Source organism: Neovison vison, chromosome 6 (genome assembly GCF_020171115.1).
Source record: "Neovison vison isolate M4711 chromosome 6, ASM_NN_V1, whole genome shotgun sequence".
Classification (NCBI taxonomy): Eukaryota; Metazoa; Chordata; class Mammalia; order Carnivora; family Mustelidae; genus Neogale; species Neogale vison.
The window spans coordinates 44,574,077-44,589,558 of NC_058096.1; the positions used below are offsets into that span (position 1 = coordinate 44,574,077).

The following is a 15,482-nucleotide window of genomic DNA, read 5'->3' on the forward strand; positions in this document are numbered from 1 at the left end:
TTTACCCCACCAGAGCCACTTAAGTGTGGTGAATAGTGCTTTAGCAGTAGACTTTCATATGTTATCAATAAGTCAGAACCATTGTTCTCTATGAAGCTATAGGGGCAGCTTATAGAGGAAAAGTAATGTAGAAAGGATAAGAACCATTTGCTTCTGGGCAACATACTTGGGCATCTTGTGGCTTTAACTCTTGCTTAAAATCGAACTCATATACACAATATGCTGTTGATAATGCAGTTGATAATGCAGGGCTGTTAGCAAACTCAACATTATGGCTTGGTGTGTTACACAAAATACAGTTTATAATGGACATCTCAAATTGCACGTTAACAAGGGAGTCCATAATCTAGCATCAACTAGATACAGAACAGTAACATCACCACAAGGATTCTTCATGGAGCCCTTTGAGTATACTTTTTTTTTTTTTTAAAGATTTTATTTATTTATTTGACAGAGAGAGATTACAAGTAGGCAGAGAGGCAGGCAGAGAGAGAGAGGAGGAAGCAGGCTCCCTGCTGAGCAGAGAGCCCGATGCGGGACTCGATCCCAGGACCCTGAGATCATGACCTGAGCCGAAGGCAGCGGCTTAACCCACTGAGCCACCCAGGCGCCCTGAGTATACGTTTTTAAAAAGATTCATTTCCAGTAGTGACAAAAGTTATTGTGATAAGTTAGAGTATACTTCCTGGGAGTGTAATATTTTATTGAGCAATATTAATGAAGATCTGAATAAAGGAAAATATATACCTTGAATAAGGAAATGAAGACTCATAATTTTTAGTTTGACAATTTCCTCATATTAATCTAAAAATTCAATGCAAACCCAACATAAAGTCCTTCAGTGTTTGTTGTGTTTTGTACACTGAATGTGGCAAAACTGATTCCATAATTTATATTGGAAAATAAGATCTAAGAACAAATAGTGCAACTTTGAAGAAATAGAACAAGTTTGCAGGACTAGCAGTGTTAAATATTAACATCAAGGGTACTGAGCTGGTTCAATCAGTAGAACATGCAACTCTTGATCTCAGGGTTGTGAGTTCAACCCCCACAACAGGCATGGAGCCTACTTTAAAAAAAAAAATCAAATTTAAAAACATGACAGAATATATTCACCATGCACAAATTCTAATCCATAATATGTAATATTCGAATTGGTATTATTTATTAAGCTGAGTTTTGTTTATATAGATGTTCATTATGTTATTTACACATTTGCACATCACAAATATTTCATAAGTATACTTAATATGTTAAAGCTTTATATTGGCTCTTAATTCATCAGTGTTTTCATTTCAATTTTTCCAAATATTCTATCATAAATAGTAATAGATTATATCAAGATCATTTTTGGCATCTATTAATAAGGTCATTAGATTTTTTAATTGACTTAAAGGTGTGAAATGTATCAATTACATTACCTAATTTTATACCTCTTTGAATTCCTGAAGTGTTTTATTTTGTTATAGTAGGAAATTATTTTTAATGCACTATTGACTAATATTTTTTTATTTTGGTCAGGGTTTTTATATAATAAGCGGTACTGAACTAAATTTTTTCTACACCTGATGTTTTCTAACAGAGAAATCCTATGTTTATAAAATCTATTCAGGAGTTTTCTTTGTTTTCATATAATTTGAAAACTAATATAGCATGAACTATCTATAAACCTCAAAATCTGAAATAACACATTATTCTTTCAATATTTCTTTTTTCCTTTTTAAATCCAATTTGGAAATAAATCTTTCCTTCCAAGGCATCCATTTCATCCTGTACAATTTATAAATGATATGCATGACCCAGTTTGTAAAATTTTTCTGATATTTGAACTAGGATATATTCTTTATTTTACATTAATAAATTCCATAAGTAACTACTAATTCAGCTATACAGTAATAACAATAAAGATTTCTATATATTGGGGTGCCTTGGTGGCTCAGCCGTTTATGTGTCTGTCTTTGGTTCAGGTCATGATCTAAGGATCCTGAAATCTAGCCCTACATCAGGCTCCCTGCTTAGCTGGGAGCCTACTTCTCACTCTCCCTCTTTCCCCAACTCATGCTCTGTCTCTCTCTCACTCTCTTTTTATCTCAAACAAGTAAATAAAATCTTAAAAAAAAATTCTATGTACAAAAGTATTTGCTGTCTTTAATCTATAAAAGAAGATGAATATCATATTAAAATTTCCAACACTTTCCTTGGTTTCTACTTGGTTTTGATTTGTATATGATAGATGGTACCTAAAGAAAATAAATAATATTTACATAATTGACCTTTTTCTCAAAATAAATTGATCATATATTTCTGTTTAATGATTATTGTCCTGTATTCTAGTATCAGTATAACAATATTTCTTTATGTTTGTGCACTTGTCTTATAAATCTTTATTCATGTCATCATATTTGACCTTTCTTTTTATGATGTGTTCTCTTGTAAAGTGCACATAGATAAATTTTTTTAACTCAAGCTGACAGTCATTGATTTAAGGGTTATTAATAGGTCTATTCATTACAGTAATTACATATATTCTCATGGCTTATATGTTTGATATTCAGTCATATTAGTATGTATACTCTGTTCTAGCATCTTTATTCTATGCTTGACATTACTAATAAGAAATAGTTCAGGAACAGAATAGAAATCCCAGAATAAACCCAAAATTACATGGCCAATTAATCTTCAACAAAGCAAGAAAGAATAGGAGAAAAAAAAGAAATGATTTGATCTCATATACTGACTCCAATCATTTGCTTGTGCTTTCACAGATTACTGTGTTGAGAAGGATTCTGAAGAAATGAATGGATGACCTGAGTTACTACACCAGGGAAGCAATACAAACTATTTGATTTGCTGGCTAAGTGTAGGAAAGTCTAAAATGGGTGATGGAGAAGCAAGAGTACAAATATTGTTTAAGGCCACAAGACCAGTGGAAGCTATCAGCAGATAAGGTACTTGCTTTGATTATCTTCTTTGAATATCTTATTAGAATTCCAACATGTCATTCTTTTAAGAACCCAAATTGCATCCTAACATTTAAGAATAAAATAATGGCAGCATTTTTCTCAAAGAAGATTCAGGTATAATAAGAAGATGCTATGAGATTTGAATAGTGCAGGGGTAATTATGCACTTCTCAACATTCTGTCAGGCCTACTTCCCCATTGGCCTTGGCCAATTAGAGTATTTCTTGGCTATCGATCAAATCCACAGTTGAAATCTTTTTCACCTTTGTCACTGGCTCTACACCTAACACCACTGCCTCTCATACTCTTTCCATGAAAAGAGTCAGGTTTCAGTACAACTGTCACTAGCATAACCAAGTTGGAAGACATAGAAACTTTAACATCAAGGTCTGACAAACCCAATTCACAGACACTGGATTTTTACAGATGTGCTGAATAACTTAGTCTTAAATCAGAGGATTTCTTTCTGCTAAGAGGGGCCAGACAACATGAATCAGATACGGTGAAGTTAAAGTGCTGTAAGGCAGATGTTTAAAACTGAGAGGCAGTTTTAAAAAAAAGAGCCTGCAGATTATTTGCTTTCTTCTGAGGTCTCATCAAGGATGACAAGAAAATAACTAAATTTCATGAGTCTGGGATGAACTTAATAATACAGTATACTGTATTTTCTCTCCTTCTTATCTTACACTTCCTTTTTTCAATCACTCTTGCTTCACTGGATAGTAACCAAGAAAGATGAAACAAGTAAGCTTTGCCTTAAAGCCAGATTTTACGAAATCTATGTGAAGACAGTTGAGTGTTTTGTTTAAAAAATGACCCTTTGGCTAGATATTTATTTATTTATCTATCTATTTATTTATTTATTTTAGTTTCAAAGGGAGAATTTAGTAATTCATCAGCTGCATACAACACCCAGTGCTCATTACTTCAACTGCCCTCCTTAATGCCCATCACCCATTTACCTCATCCCCCTCACCAACCACCCTCAGTTTTTTTCCTATCATTAAGAATCTTTTATGGTCTGTTTTCATCTTATTTTTTAATATATTTTAACTTATCTATTAATTTATTAATTTAATTATTTAATATATTTTTATTTATTTACTTATTTATCCATTTATTTACTTAAGATTTTATCTTTCTTTGAGGGAAGAAAGAGAGAGCACATGCACAAGCAGAGAGGAGGGGCAGAGGGAGAGAGAAAGGGACAAGAAGACTCCCTGCTGAGCAGGGAGCCTGACACAGGGTTCAATCCCAGGACCCTGAGATCATAACCTAAGCTGAAGGCAGGCATTTAATGGACAGAGTCACCCAGGCACCCTGGGTGATATTTATTTTTTAAATTCAAATATTCTTATCTCAAATTTCGAAAGGTGTCTCTTTATTTCTGATGGGCTTCTGTTGCATTTTGCTTGTTGTATTTCATTATACGTCACTTTTTAAATACACTTTTTAGTTTTGCATAAATGATCTTTCCTATCATCAATGAGTATCACCAACATTATATTTACTCCCTTATTTCTATGTTTGTTTTATTTTCTAATTGTTGCTACAATATAGTGATCCATTAAAAAATGTAAATCTCATTGGGATTGCATGAAGCTAAATGTGATAATATATAAATAAAGTAAATATTTAAAGCATTTAGCCCAACATGGCACACAATAAGCACTCAATAAATTTAGATACTTTTTTTTTTTCTATTCCCACTTGTGGTAAGCTAAAAATGCCCCCCCCCGCCAGAATATAAGGCACTAAAGCCCAGAATCTGTGACTATTACATTATATAGCAAAATATGTTATTAAATTAAGGATCGTGATAAGGGAGATTATCCTGGAATATTTGAGCAAGCTGAAAATGCAATTCCGTCATAAGAGAGATGCAAAGGGAAATTTCACATTGACAAGAAGACACAAACAGAAGAGGACAAGACAATGTGACAATGGCGATATAGATTAAAATGATAAGAACATATGCAAGTCAAAGAATGACAGCAACAACAAGAAGTTGCAAGTGGCAAGGAATACATTTTTCTAGAACCTTCAGAGGAAGCACAATGTTTCAGACACCTTGATTTTGGTTCAGTGATACTGATTTCAACTTCTGGCCTCTAGAACTGTGAGAGAATAAATTTATTTTGTTCTAAACCACCAGTTAAACAGCAGTTTTTTTTTATAGCAGCCCTAGGACAGTAGCATACTATTACAATTATTACTATTTCAGGTTATAGGAAATATTCCATTTACAGTGTATTTCTGATAGAAAAACATTAAAGTATAACAATAGATGCATCGTCTATAACATGGTAATAGGACTTTTTTTTTAAAAAAAGATTTTATTTTTTTTATTTGACAGATAGAAATCACAAGTAGGCAGAGAGGCAGGCAGAGAGAGAGGGAAGAGGAAGCAGGCTCCCTGCTAAGCAGAGAGCCCAATGCAGAGCTCGATCCTAGGACCCTGGGATCATGACCTGAGCCGAAGGCAGAGGCTTTAACCCACTGAGCCACCCAGGCACCCTGGTAATAGGACTTTTAAGACAGGTTTTATTTTTTCTTTTAACTAAAAAAGTTTAAGTAACAATGATACTCAGTTTTCTGTGGAGTTACATGTGTGAAATTAAAGACAATTAGGTATACTCAGGTTTTGGGCCATATTTAGCAGTTACTGTAGAAATGGAAACTTCCTAAGTTTATCAGTGTAACCTCCCTTGAAAAGTTCAAGGTATAGCCTCAGAATCCTTGACAGCATTCAAGAAAACAATTATCAAGCGATAAAATTGTTATATTTTTTCTGATTAGGGTTTTTATTTCAATTTTATTCTGCCTTTACTACCCTAATTCTTATTTTTTATAATTCTCTCAGTCATTGAGTTTTAAACAGTCAAAAACAAAAACTTTTCTAGAAAGATGCATCATTGATGTACTGTTTTGTTGAATACTTGAGATTATCTTTCTGGTTTCTCATGAATGATATGTCTTGGCTGAATAGGCATTTCCAGGGAAATTTTATCTTCTGAAATTAAGATACTATAACATAATTTCTTATGTTAAGAATTGCAGAAAATTAACTGAATTTTATTCCTTTATATAAACTACATTTGTTTTTTTCAAAAATTTCACTTTATTGGGTTCATTTTCATGAATATTGTCTTAATTACAGATGTCAAAGAAAAACTCCAAATATTCTGTGTATCGTGTCGATATTTGAACATTGTGAATGCTAACTCTATAGGCTTATATAAAACTGAATATTAACCGAAGGGAGAATTTTAAGTAAAATCTGCCATGTTTTGTTCAAAGCTATTTGGTCACAACATAATATAGTGATTAAGATTCTGAAGCTAAGTTCTCTTCATTTATATTACTCTTCTGAAACTTACTAATTATGTGTCTATTTTCTCAATATTCGTAGTAATATTTAATGCATGTGAAGCAGTTAAGAAATGTTCACTAACTTTTATTGTCTTTTACTGTTATGCCAAGCTTGAATTTCTGGGAAATTACTGTGGAGGGAGGGGTAGAAGCTAAAGAAGAGAGAGAATCCCAAGCAGGATCCAGGCCCAGTGTCCTTAAGGTTCGATTTCACAGCCCTGAGTTCATGACCTGAGCAGAAATCAAGAGTCAGATGCATAACTAACAAAACCACCCAGGCTCCACTCTGGGAACATTTTTGTTTTATTGATCAACGCGCTACAGAATTAAGGCATGGTATGATTACTTCCAAGAGTTTGAGGGGCAGGGGAAGCAAATTTACTGTCATGTTTTAGTATCCTTTTTCTAGCTTGTTTGGTTTGTTAATATTTTTTTAAAGACTCTTATGCCAATAATTATCAGGATCATTGGTCTGTAATTTTATTTTTGTAATGGTTTGTCAGATTTTCATATTAAGGTTATGTTAGTTTTCTAATTGATCAGGGAAATAGTTCCTCCTTTTCTACTTGAAGGAAAAAAAGTTAAGATTAATTCCATTTCTCACTTGGATGATTGGTGTTTATGGGCCTGAAGTTTTCTTTTAGAAAGGTTTGTAGTAATAAATTTATTCAACAGATACAGATCTATTCATATTTTATATCTTATATAACTTCCTATAAATTATATTTTTGACAAATTTAAACATTTGTAAAAGTTGTCAAATTGTTGACATGAGGTTTTCTTATTGTATTCTGTGATTATCATTTTAATGACTGCAAAATCTTTGCTGACAATACTTTATTTTATTCAGGCTATTGTTCATTTGGGTTTTCTGTGGGGGAAATTGTCAATTTTGTCCAAATTTTCAAAAAATCAGTTTTAGCTTTGTAACTTACTTTCAGTCTTTTATCTATTGCATTCATTTCTGCCCCTATCTTCATTATTTTCTTCCTTCTACTTGTTTTTGTAAGTTTTTTCTCTTGTGTGGTATCATAAGGTAAAATTTTAGGTTACTGATTTTAAAACAATTTCTTTCTCTAATAAAAACACCTAAAACTACAGCTTTTTCTCTAAGCCCTATTTTAGCTGCATCCTAACAAATTTTCATACAGTTGTATTCTAATAGCAGTTCCTTCTTTTATGGTTGCACAATGAAATTATTATATGCAAAATTTTATGAGAATTGTCACCTCTTCCTCCCTTCTTGCCTGAAAGGAAACTTTCTTTCTTTTGCCCTGTTGCTCCATTTGGATTATGTTCCCTACAATGTCTCCATGATGTGATATTTTGTCTTGGCACTGTTTACAGGGTTCAACTGCACTACTATACCAGTACCAGTGCCTGCACTACTGATGAAATTAATCTGGAGTAACTCTCTGGTTTTCATAGCTCTTTCAGATTGCCCCAACATACTTCCCAGTAACCAGCCATTTCAGCAGAAGTCTTGTTTAGTTCCTTGTGTTTCTTCCCACAATTACTGACATAATCTAAGTTTTGTGGCTACCAGTGGTTTGTCCCCACTCACTGGTATTTATGGGTCTGCAGCGGTATATTCTGCCACCAAGTTTTGCTTCAGATATTGCCTAAGGCTCTTAGTTTTACTACCCTAGCAGCTTTGTTTCTTTGGGTTTCTTTGTTTGTGTGTTTGTTTGGGGTTTTTTTTTTTTGGAAAATTTGGAAAAAGAAAATGAAACAATAACTATAACCATGTCATTCTTATCTACTCTAAACCCTCTCTTCTTGTATTTTTTTTAAATTTTATTTATTTATTTGAGAAAGAGAAAGAGAGAGAGAGAGAGAGGGAAAGCACAGAGGGAGAGTGAGAAGGTGAAGCTGACTCCCCACTGAACAGAGAGCCCACTGTGGGACTTGACTCCAGGACCCCGAGATCATGACCTGAGTTGAAAGCAGATGCTGAACTGACTGAGCCACCCAGGTGCCTCTTCTTGTAACTCTTTTTATCCCATTTTTATATAACTGACATTTATGCATCTATGGATTATAAATTCTCTTATAATCTATGGCTATTAAAATGGATCTAGATTTCAATATGCATAAGGCAAAAAATTATATTATTACAAAGAGTAGTCATCAGATAACAGATCAATTTCTAATCTTCCCCAAGGATATGAAATACATATTTAATAAGCTTACTGCATTTCAGCTTCTTTTGAAAGTAAAACGAAGATGTCAGATATATAAAATATTTACAGTGTAAGCTTTGTCTTTTTAATTGTCTGTTTTTTTTTTTTTTTAATCTTTGTTTTATGTATTTCGACAAGGTTTTTCAAGCAATTTTCTAGGTAAACCATAGCATTTATTTGGTAACAAATATATAGCAAAAATAATTTGTGAAACTAATACCTACTTATTTCATTGTAGCAGAAAATCAGTTGGGTCAGTGATGATGCAAAATAAATATACTGTGAAAACAAAACCGTTTCCCTGAATTGGGTCTTAACTGCCTTTAGGGTTTTACATGTTTTGCTAAATTGAAATTTCATACAGTAAGAATAATTCCTGATAGCTCTGTAGCTTCCTAATCCTATGCTTTTTTGATAGTGTCCTTTCTAGAATAGGGGGAACAAAAAGAACCCAGAAGTTAATTGCTTAAAGTCTGAAAAATGCTTTTCTTTGAACTCAATGAAGCACAAAGATAAATAATGTATTACTAAGGGGAATTTAGCTCTATTTACTACTGCTTGTAGTGTGAAATTGGCTGTTTGTGATCTCTAAAGACTTGCTTTTTTTCCAAAACATTGTATGTTTGCACTGACTATAGAAAAAGATGAAAATGTAAAAAGAATTTAGATGAAGGAATATTCGTTTAGTTAAACAGTTTTTAAACGGTTCCATTTGGTTTTTTGGTGTTGTGGATTTTATAAAAACCTTAACTGATGGCTTCTCAAATAATGATGTACTCTAGTATATTTCACCATGCCTTTTTTTTTTTTTTGGCTATTCTTTTATTATATCTTCCATATACTTATTTTATTTAGTAATTATTTATTGTGCTGTATATTTTTGCATTTTTTTGTCTATGTGTGTTCTGAAAATTTTTAACTAGGGATACACAATCTCTTTAAAATCAGTATTTGGGTTTATCACAACCCTCTAACCTCTAAACATAGCTCTTGACATAGCTTACCACATAAAGTATATTTTCATATGGTTTTGTCATTGAGAAAAACAGAAAATGTGTTTTATAAATAATATAAAAAACTTATACAGCTGAAATGCATTTTGAAGTATTTATTTTATTGTAAAACAAAAATGATCTTAGAGTACTTATGTACATTTTTCTGTGAATTCCAAGTTTGTGATACATATTATGTATATATATATGTGTATATATATATATATTTAATTTACCATGGAGATAAGAAATCAGTAGATTACATCTTTTTAACCATCTGTATATTGGTATTCCATCAAGCACAAGATTAAATGTTATTCCCATTAGCTTATGTTGTACTATTGTGTCACTCTTCTCAGTTCCTGGAAGAAAAGAATTTGCTACATTTCTTTATTGTCCATTGTTTATTAGGAAAAAAAATAGATATATAAAAAAGCTAAAGGACTGATACAAAAGTCAAACAATATTATATATATATACATATATATAATGATCATCAGGTTTATATTTGTCTATAGATAGGTTGACTCATTTGACAGTAAATTTCAGAGATAATGAGTTGGCTTCTGCCTATGATTGAATAACAGACATCTCCTACAAACAAGGCTCTATGTTAGGCATAACACAATAAAACTGCTGAAAATCAGTGCATGTTTAATTTAACATATTAATTTGATAATTAACTATGAATATGTAACTTAAATTTTATTTTATTTTTTTTTAAAGATTTTATTTATTTATTTGATAGAGAGAGAGATCACAAGTAGGCACAGAGGCAGGCAGAGAGAGAGGAGGAAGCAGGCTCCCCGCTGAGCAGAGAGCCCGATGTGGGGCTCGATCCCAGCACCCTGGGATCATGACCTGAGCCAAAGGCAGAGGCTTAACCCACTGAGCCACCCAGGCGCCCCTGTAACTTAAATTTTAATAGTACTTTTACAGGTATGACATATTCCTAAAAAATGGCTCCTGTTTATTATTTTTAATTTCTATGACTTTTTTATGCCTCATTATCATCATCTCTTCCTTAACTATGTAAATTCTAATGTTTGATGAAAAAATTCTGTGATTCATCTATAGAATTCTGCTTCTTCTATTTCCTGTATCATATATACTTGCTAGAATTTATCTATCTCAAATATTAAAAACTTATAGTAAACAGCTTTGTTTTGTTTCATAAATTATTACCACTTTATGGTGAAAATTAACTTACAAATCAATTTATAAATAGTGGAGAAAACATAATACTATATACTTGTAGGCTCTGAAATGGGACAAGTATAGTGTATCCACCTATGCAAGTTATCAATTTGAGTACATTTCCAACTGTAAGAATTCATTATATTGGCGTTCAGAAAAAGCCATTCAAATGTCAACTTCTCTTAAACTCAGAAGCTAAGTAGCTCCTGAGAGATTTGGCAGAAGTGGGTAAAGAGAAAAACAAAATCAAGCAGATACACAAAAAAAGTCACAGTCAGGCAGTCTATAAATATTATTAGAAAAAATATCTAGGTCACTGAAGAAGTATCTTTTCTTTAGGGTACTGAGTTGTATTTCTATTTCTCAATTGTTGTAACAAATGATAATAAGGCATACATGCATTACCCAAAGAGTACATCAATTTTCACATATAAATTTGGATTACTATACTAAATAAATTTTGAGATGTGAATTACAGAAAATCAACTTAAATTTCCAACCTTGAATAAAACTGTCAAACCAAATAGAAATTCAAAATCACAACTATAAAAAAAAACTAATTATAGCGTCAAGTGTACTTTTGCTTATCATACAGACTATTTTTTTTTAATTATTTAGGGATAAACAGATGTGAAGGCAGAAATCCAATAAATCTAGTGGAACAAGAAACACTTAAGTTTTAGTCATTACTTTTCTAGCAATTATTCCAAAGCATGTTTGTTTGTTTATTATTTATTTATTTAAAAGATTTTTATTTATTTATTTGACAGAGAGGGAAGTCACAAGTAGGCAGAGAGGCAGGCAGAGAGAGAGGAAGGGAAGCAGGCTCCCTGCTGAGCAGAGAGCCAGGTGCTAGGTGCTGGGCTCAATCCCAGGACCCTAGGATCATGACCTGAGTGGAAGGCAGAGGCTTAACCCACGCACCCCAGCATGTTTTATTTTTAAGACAGTAGTTTTCACGTTAAACAGTGACTTCTTATTCTTTTTTTATTGGGAATTTGAAACACTGAGCTTAAATCTTCTTCCACTGAATAACAAAGTTGATTGATAATTTTTTTAAGAATTTATTTATTTATTTGACAGAAAGAGATCACAAGTAGACAGAGAGGCAGGCAGAGAGAGAGGAAGAGAAGCAGGCTCCCTGCTGAGCAGAGAGCCCAATGAGGGGCTCCATCCCAGGAGCCTGGGATCATAACCTGAACCAAAGTCAGAGGCTTTACCCACTGAGCCACCCAGGCACCCCTTAACTGATCATTTTAATAATAAATGTAAAACATGGAAATTCTTTTGATGTAATTCAAATGTGTGGAAAGAATTTCATTGTCTGAACCAATGAATGGTACATTTTGTTTTTAAAAATTTAGGAAGCCAAAAGAATTGAATGTGTCTGGTCAAAGTTCAGGAAATGTGTGCTTTGGAAAAGCTGGTTTTAACTCAGGTAATCAGATAAATGGTTCCATACTCAACACTGAGGAATATAATTTAACTGGAAATTGGAATTAAGAAAGAAAAAATAGAATCAAACTGGATTTTGAATCTGAACCACATCTTGTTCATTTTTTTCTCTTCAAAAAGGAAAATTTTAAAGAAGAGTTATTTTAAGCTAAGAAACTATCAAATTGAAAAACCTAGCTACTGAGGAAGAACAATTTTCCCTGAACAGAGGACTGTGCTTTCCCCACCCTAGATGTCTGATCTGGCATGTTTGTATTGTGTGTGTGTGTGTGTGTGTGTGTGTGTGTGTGTATCAAAGGCCTGCATTGTAAATATAGAGATAGGAGGCTATTGGATTTGAAGAAAGATAGAGCTACCACAAGTGCAAAGAAAAAAATGCCTGAAAAACAGAATGGAAAGTAGTGTCAAAAGTCAAAAAGGGAACCATATCTGATATAATAGAAAATAACTTTGAAACCTTTGAGTTAAGTTCCAGTATATAAACACCCCTGTGATTTCCTGTTGTTTCTACTGAGAATCACAGACTGCAAGATCCTAAGAGGTGCAACTACCTATCAAGTGTGTATGTCTTCTTTCTGCAACATTCCTGCTTTGTATTTGAAAACCTATGGTAACACCAACTTGTCATTCCTCCATCCTTTCCATTAGGACGGAAAACAACTGTCTTCATGGACTGTCAAAATTGGTTGGTTTTTATATGGAAAATTCAAAACAAGCCAAAAGACAGTGCCATCATGGGGAGTAGTCTGAATCTTTGAGAAGACAGGTGTTTCAAATTACACATGCAAAAGCTTCTACTCCCCTCTATTTTCATGTATGTCTGCTTTCCACCCCTATTGTTACTCACTGCATTAGGTTCTCCTGAAAAAGAACCAACAGAATGTGCATATATATATATATATATATATATATGTATACATATATATATATATATATACAGAGAGAGAGAGGTTTGTATTAAGGTGGTTCATGAATTGCGATGGCTGGCAAGTCTATAATGTATAGGGTAGACCATCAGGCTGGAGACCAGGAGAGTCAATTCAATCTGCTGGTAGAATTCCTTCTTTTTTGAGAAGAGGTCATTTTTTGTTCTATTAAGACCAGTGAATTGGATGAGGTCTACAAGCATGATGGATGGTATTTGTTTACTCAAAAGTCCACAGATTTAAATGTTAATCTCATTCAGAGTACACCTTATAAAAACATCCAGAAAAATGTTTGACCATGTGTCTTGGCAACATGTCCCAGCCAAACTGACACAGAATTAACCATCACACTCTTCTTATTCCACCTCTTATCTTTCAGAATCATTGTTACACGGATAGGGGAATTTGATCTATTATTTAGTAGATTGGGATATAATTAAGAATTTCTATTCTAAGATAATGTATTTTTTCCCAATGGAAATGTCTTTTTTCCCAATGGCTCAAACCCTCAAAGCATGTAAGTATAAAACTAAAAGTGATACCCTGATATCTGCAGTCTTATTTACTCAACAGAATAGGAAGGATAGAGCCCTGGTCATCTTATTTTCCTTTGGGTCATACTTTGACTTACATTTGCATAACTTCCTTCATATAATTAAACTGGGGAGATAAAATTATGTATCTCAATCTTCAATTAGCAATAATCGTGCCTCGGATAAACCTCATTGGCTACGATACTGCCACTGCGCAAAGCTGTATCTCAATCTTCTTACAGAGTTAGATATTCATTTTGTTTTTTCTTCCCCTTAATATCCTTTCCAATTCTTTTCATTTTTTCCTTTAAGCTCTCTTATGCTAACTTCCATTAAAACACAACATATTGTTTTTCTTTCTTCCTTCCTGATTAATTCTTAATATTATGTGCTAGTCCTATCTGCTCTAATTTCTAAAGATTGAAGTATCTCGGAATTTAATCATTATCCTCCTCTTCTCACTCATCACTTCCATCATAAGGAACCTTTTATTGGGCCTCATTTAAAATTCCAACTGTAGAGTGATTCTAACCTTAATAGAGCCAGAATTATCTTTGCTTCTGTGCTGCATATCCACAAAGACAATAGCATACTTGATGTCAGCACTTGGTCATCTCATGTATATCTTAAACTTAACATGTCCACATATTAAAAATGCTTCCTGGGGTCCTGGGTGACTCAGTCAGTTGGGCTTCTGACTCTTGGTTTCTGCTAGGGTCATGATCTCAAGGGTCATAGGATCAAGCCCTGTGTTGGACTCCACCTTCAGTAGGGAGTCTGCTTCAAGATTCTCTCCCTCTGTCCCTCCCCTGACTCAAGCATGAGCATGTGTTCTCTCTAAAATAAATAAATAAATCTTAAAAAAAAAAAAAAGAAAATCTTCTCCAGTCTCCCAAAGCTCAAATAGATGCTTCATTTACTAGCCAGTGAAACATATTCTTGATACCTCTTCTCCCTCGTCTCCCCATGTTCAAACCAACACCAACTTCCCCTGAGTTTCTAGATCAGTTTATAGATAATAATAATAAATTACCATAAACTTTAGGATTTAAACAAAACAAATTTATTCTGTTATAGTTCTGGAGGTCGAAGTCTAAATGAACGTTCTGGAGGCCAGAAGTCTAAAATCAAGGTGCTGGCAAAGCTGTGCTCCCTCCGAATACTTCATAAAATTCATTTCCTTGCCTTTTCCAGCTTCTAGAGGCTGCCTGCATTTCTTGGTGGGAGCCCCTTCTATATATTCAAGGCTAACAGTATAACATCTCAAATCTCTCTCACCTCTGCTTTCATCATCACATTTCCTTCTCTGACTCTGGCTCTCTTCCCTGCTTCTTTTCTTTATAAGGACTCTTGTGGCTTAATCTGATAATTGACTGAGCTGCCCAAATAATCCTAAATAATTTCCCGTCTCAAAAATCCTTAACTCAGTCAGGTCTACAAAATCTCTTTTACTATGTAAACTGTCATATTCACAAGTGCCAAGAAATAGGATGCTGATAGTTGGTGGGAAGGCATTACCCAGTCCACCAGAGTCCCTTCAAAATATTTCTCTAATCTTTCCTCTTCCCTTCCTTCTTACTTATGTTTTCTAAATCCAAGATACCATCAACTTTTCCTGGAATGGCACCGGTTTCTGGTTACCATTTCACTCTTCTAGCACATTTCCCACTTAGTGACCACAACTGGTCTCATTTAAGAAAAATGTTATCACCTTATCCTGCTTAAAACATTTTAACAGCTTGGCATTGCATTTAGGAAAACTTCAGTAATCTTTACTGTGGTTTTCCATAATCTAACTTCTACTAAAAATCTCAGACTTCATCTAATGCAACTGCTTCTTTAATCACTATACAATGGTTACC

At 33.5% G+C, this 15,482-nt stretch overlaps 1 non-coding gene across 1 annotated transcript; it reads right to left on the reverse strand.

The window, feature by feature from the left end:
• Positions 1-13,703: 13,703 nt before the first annotated feature.
• Positions 13,704-13,842, reverse strand: LOC122910882. Its single transcript, XR_006385286.1, has one exon. It is a non-coding gene; the product is annotated as a U4 spliceosomal RNA (small nuclear RNA).
• Positions 13,843-15,482: the final 1,640 nt, after the last annotated feature.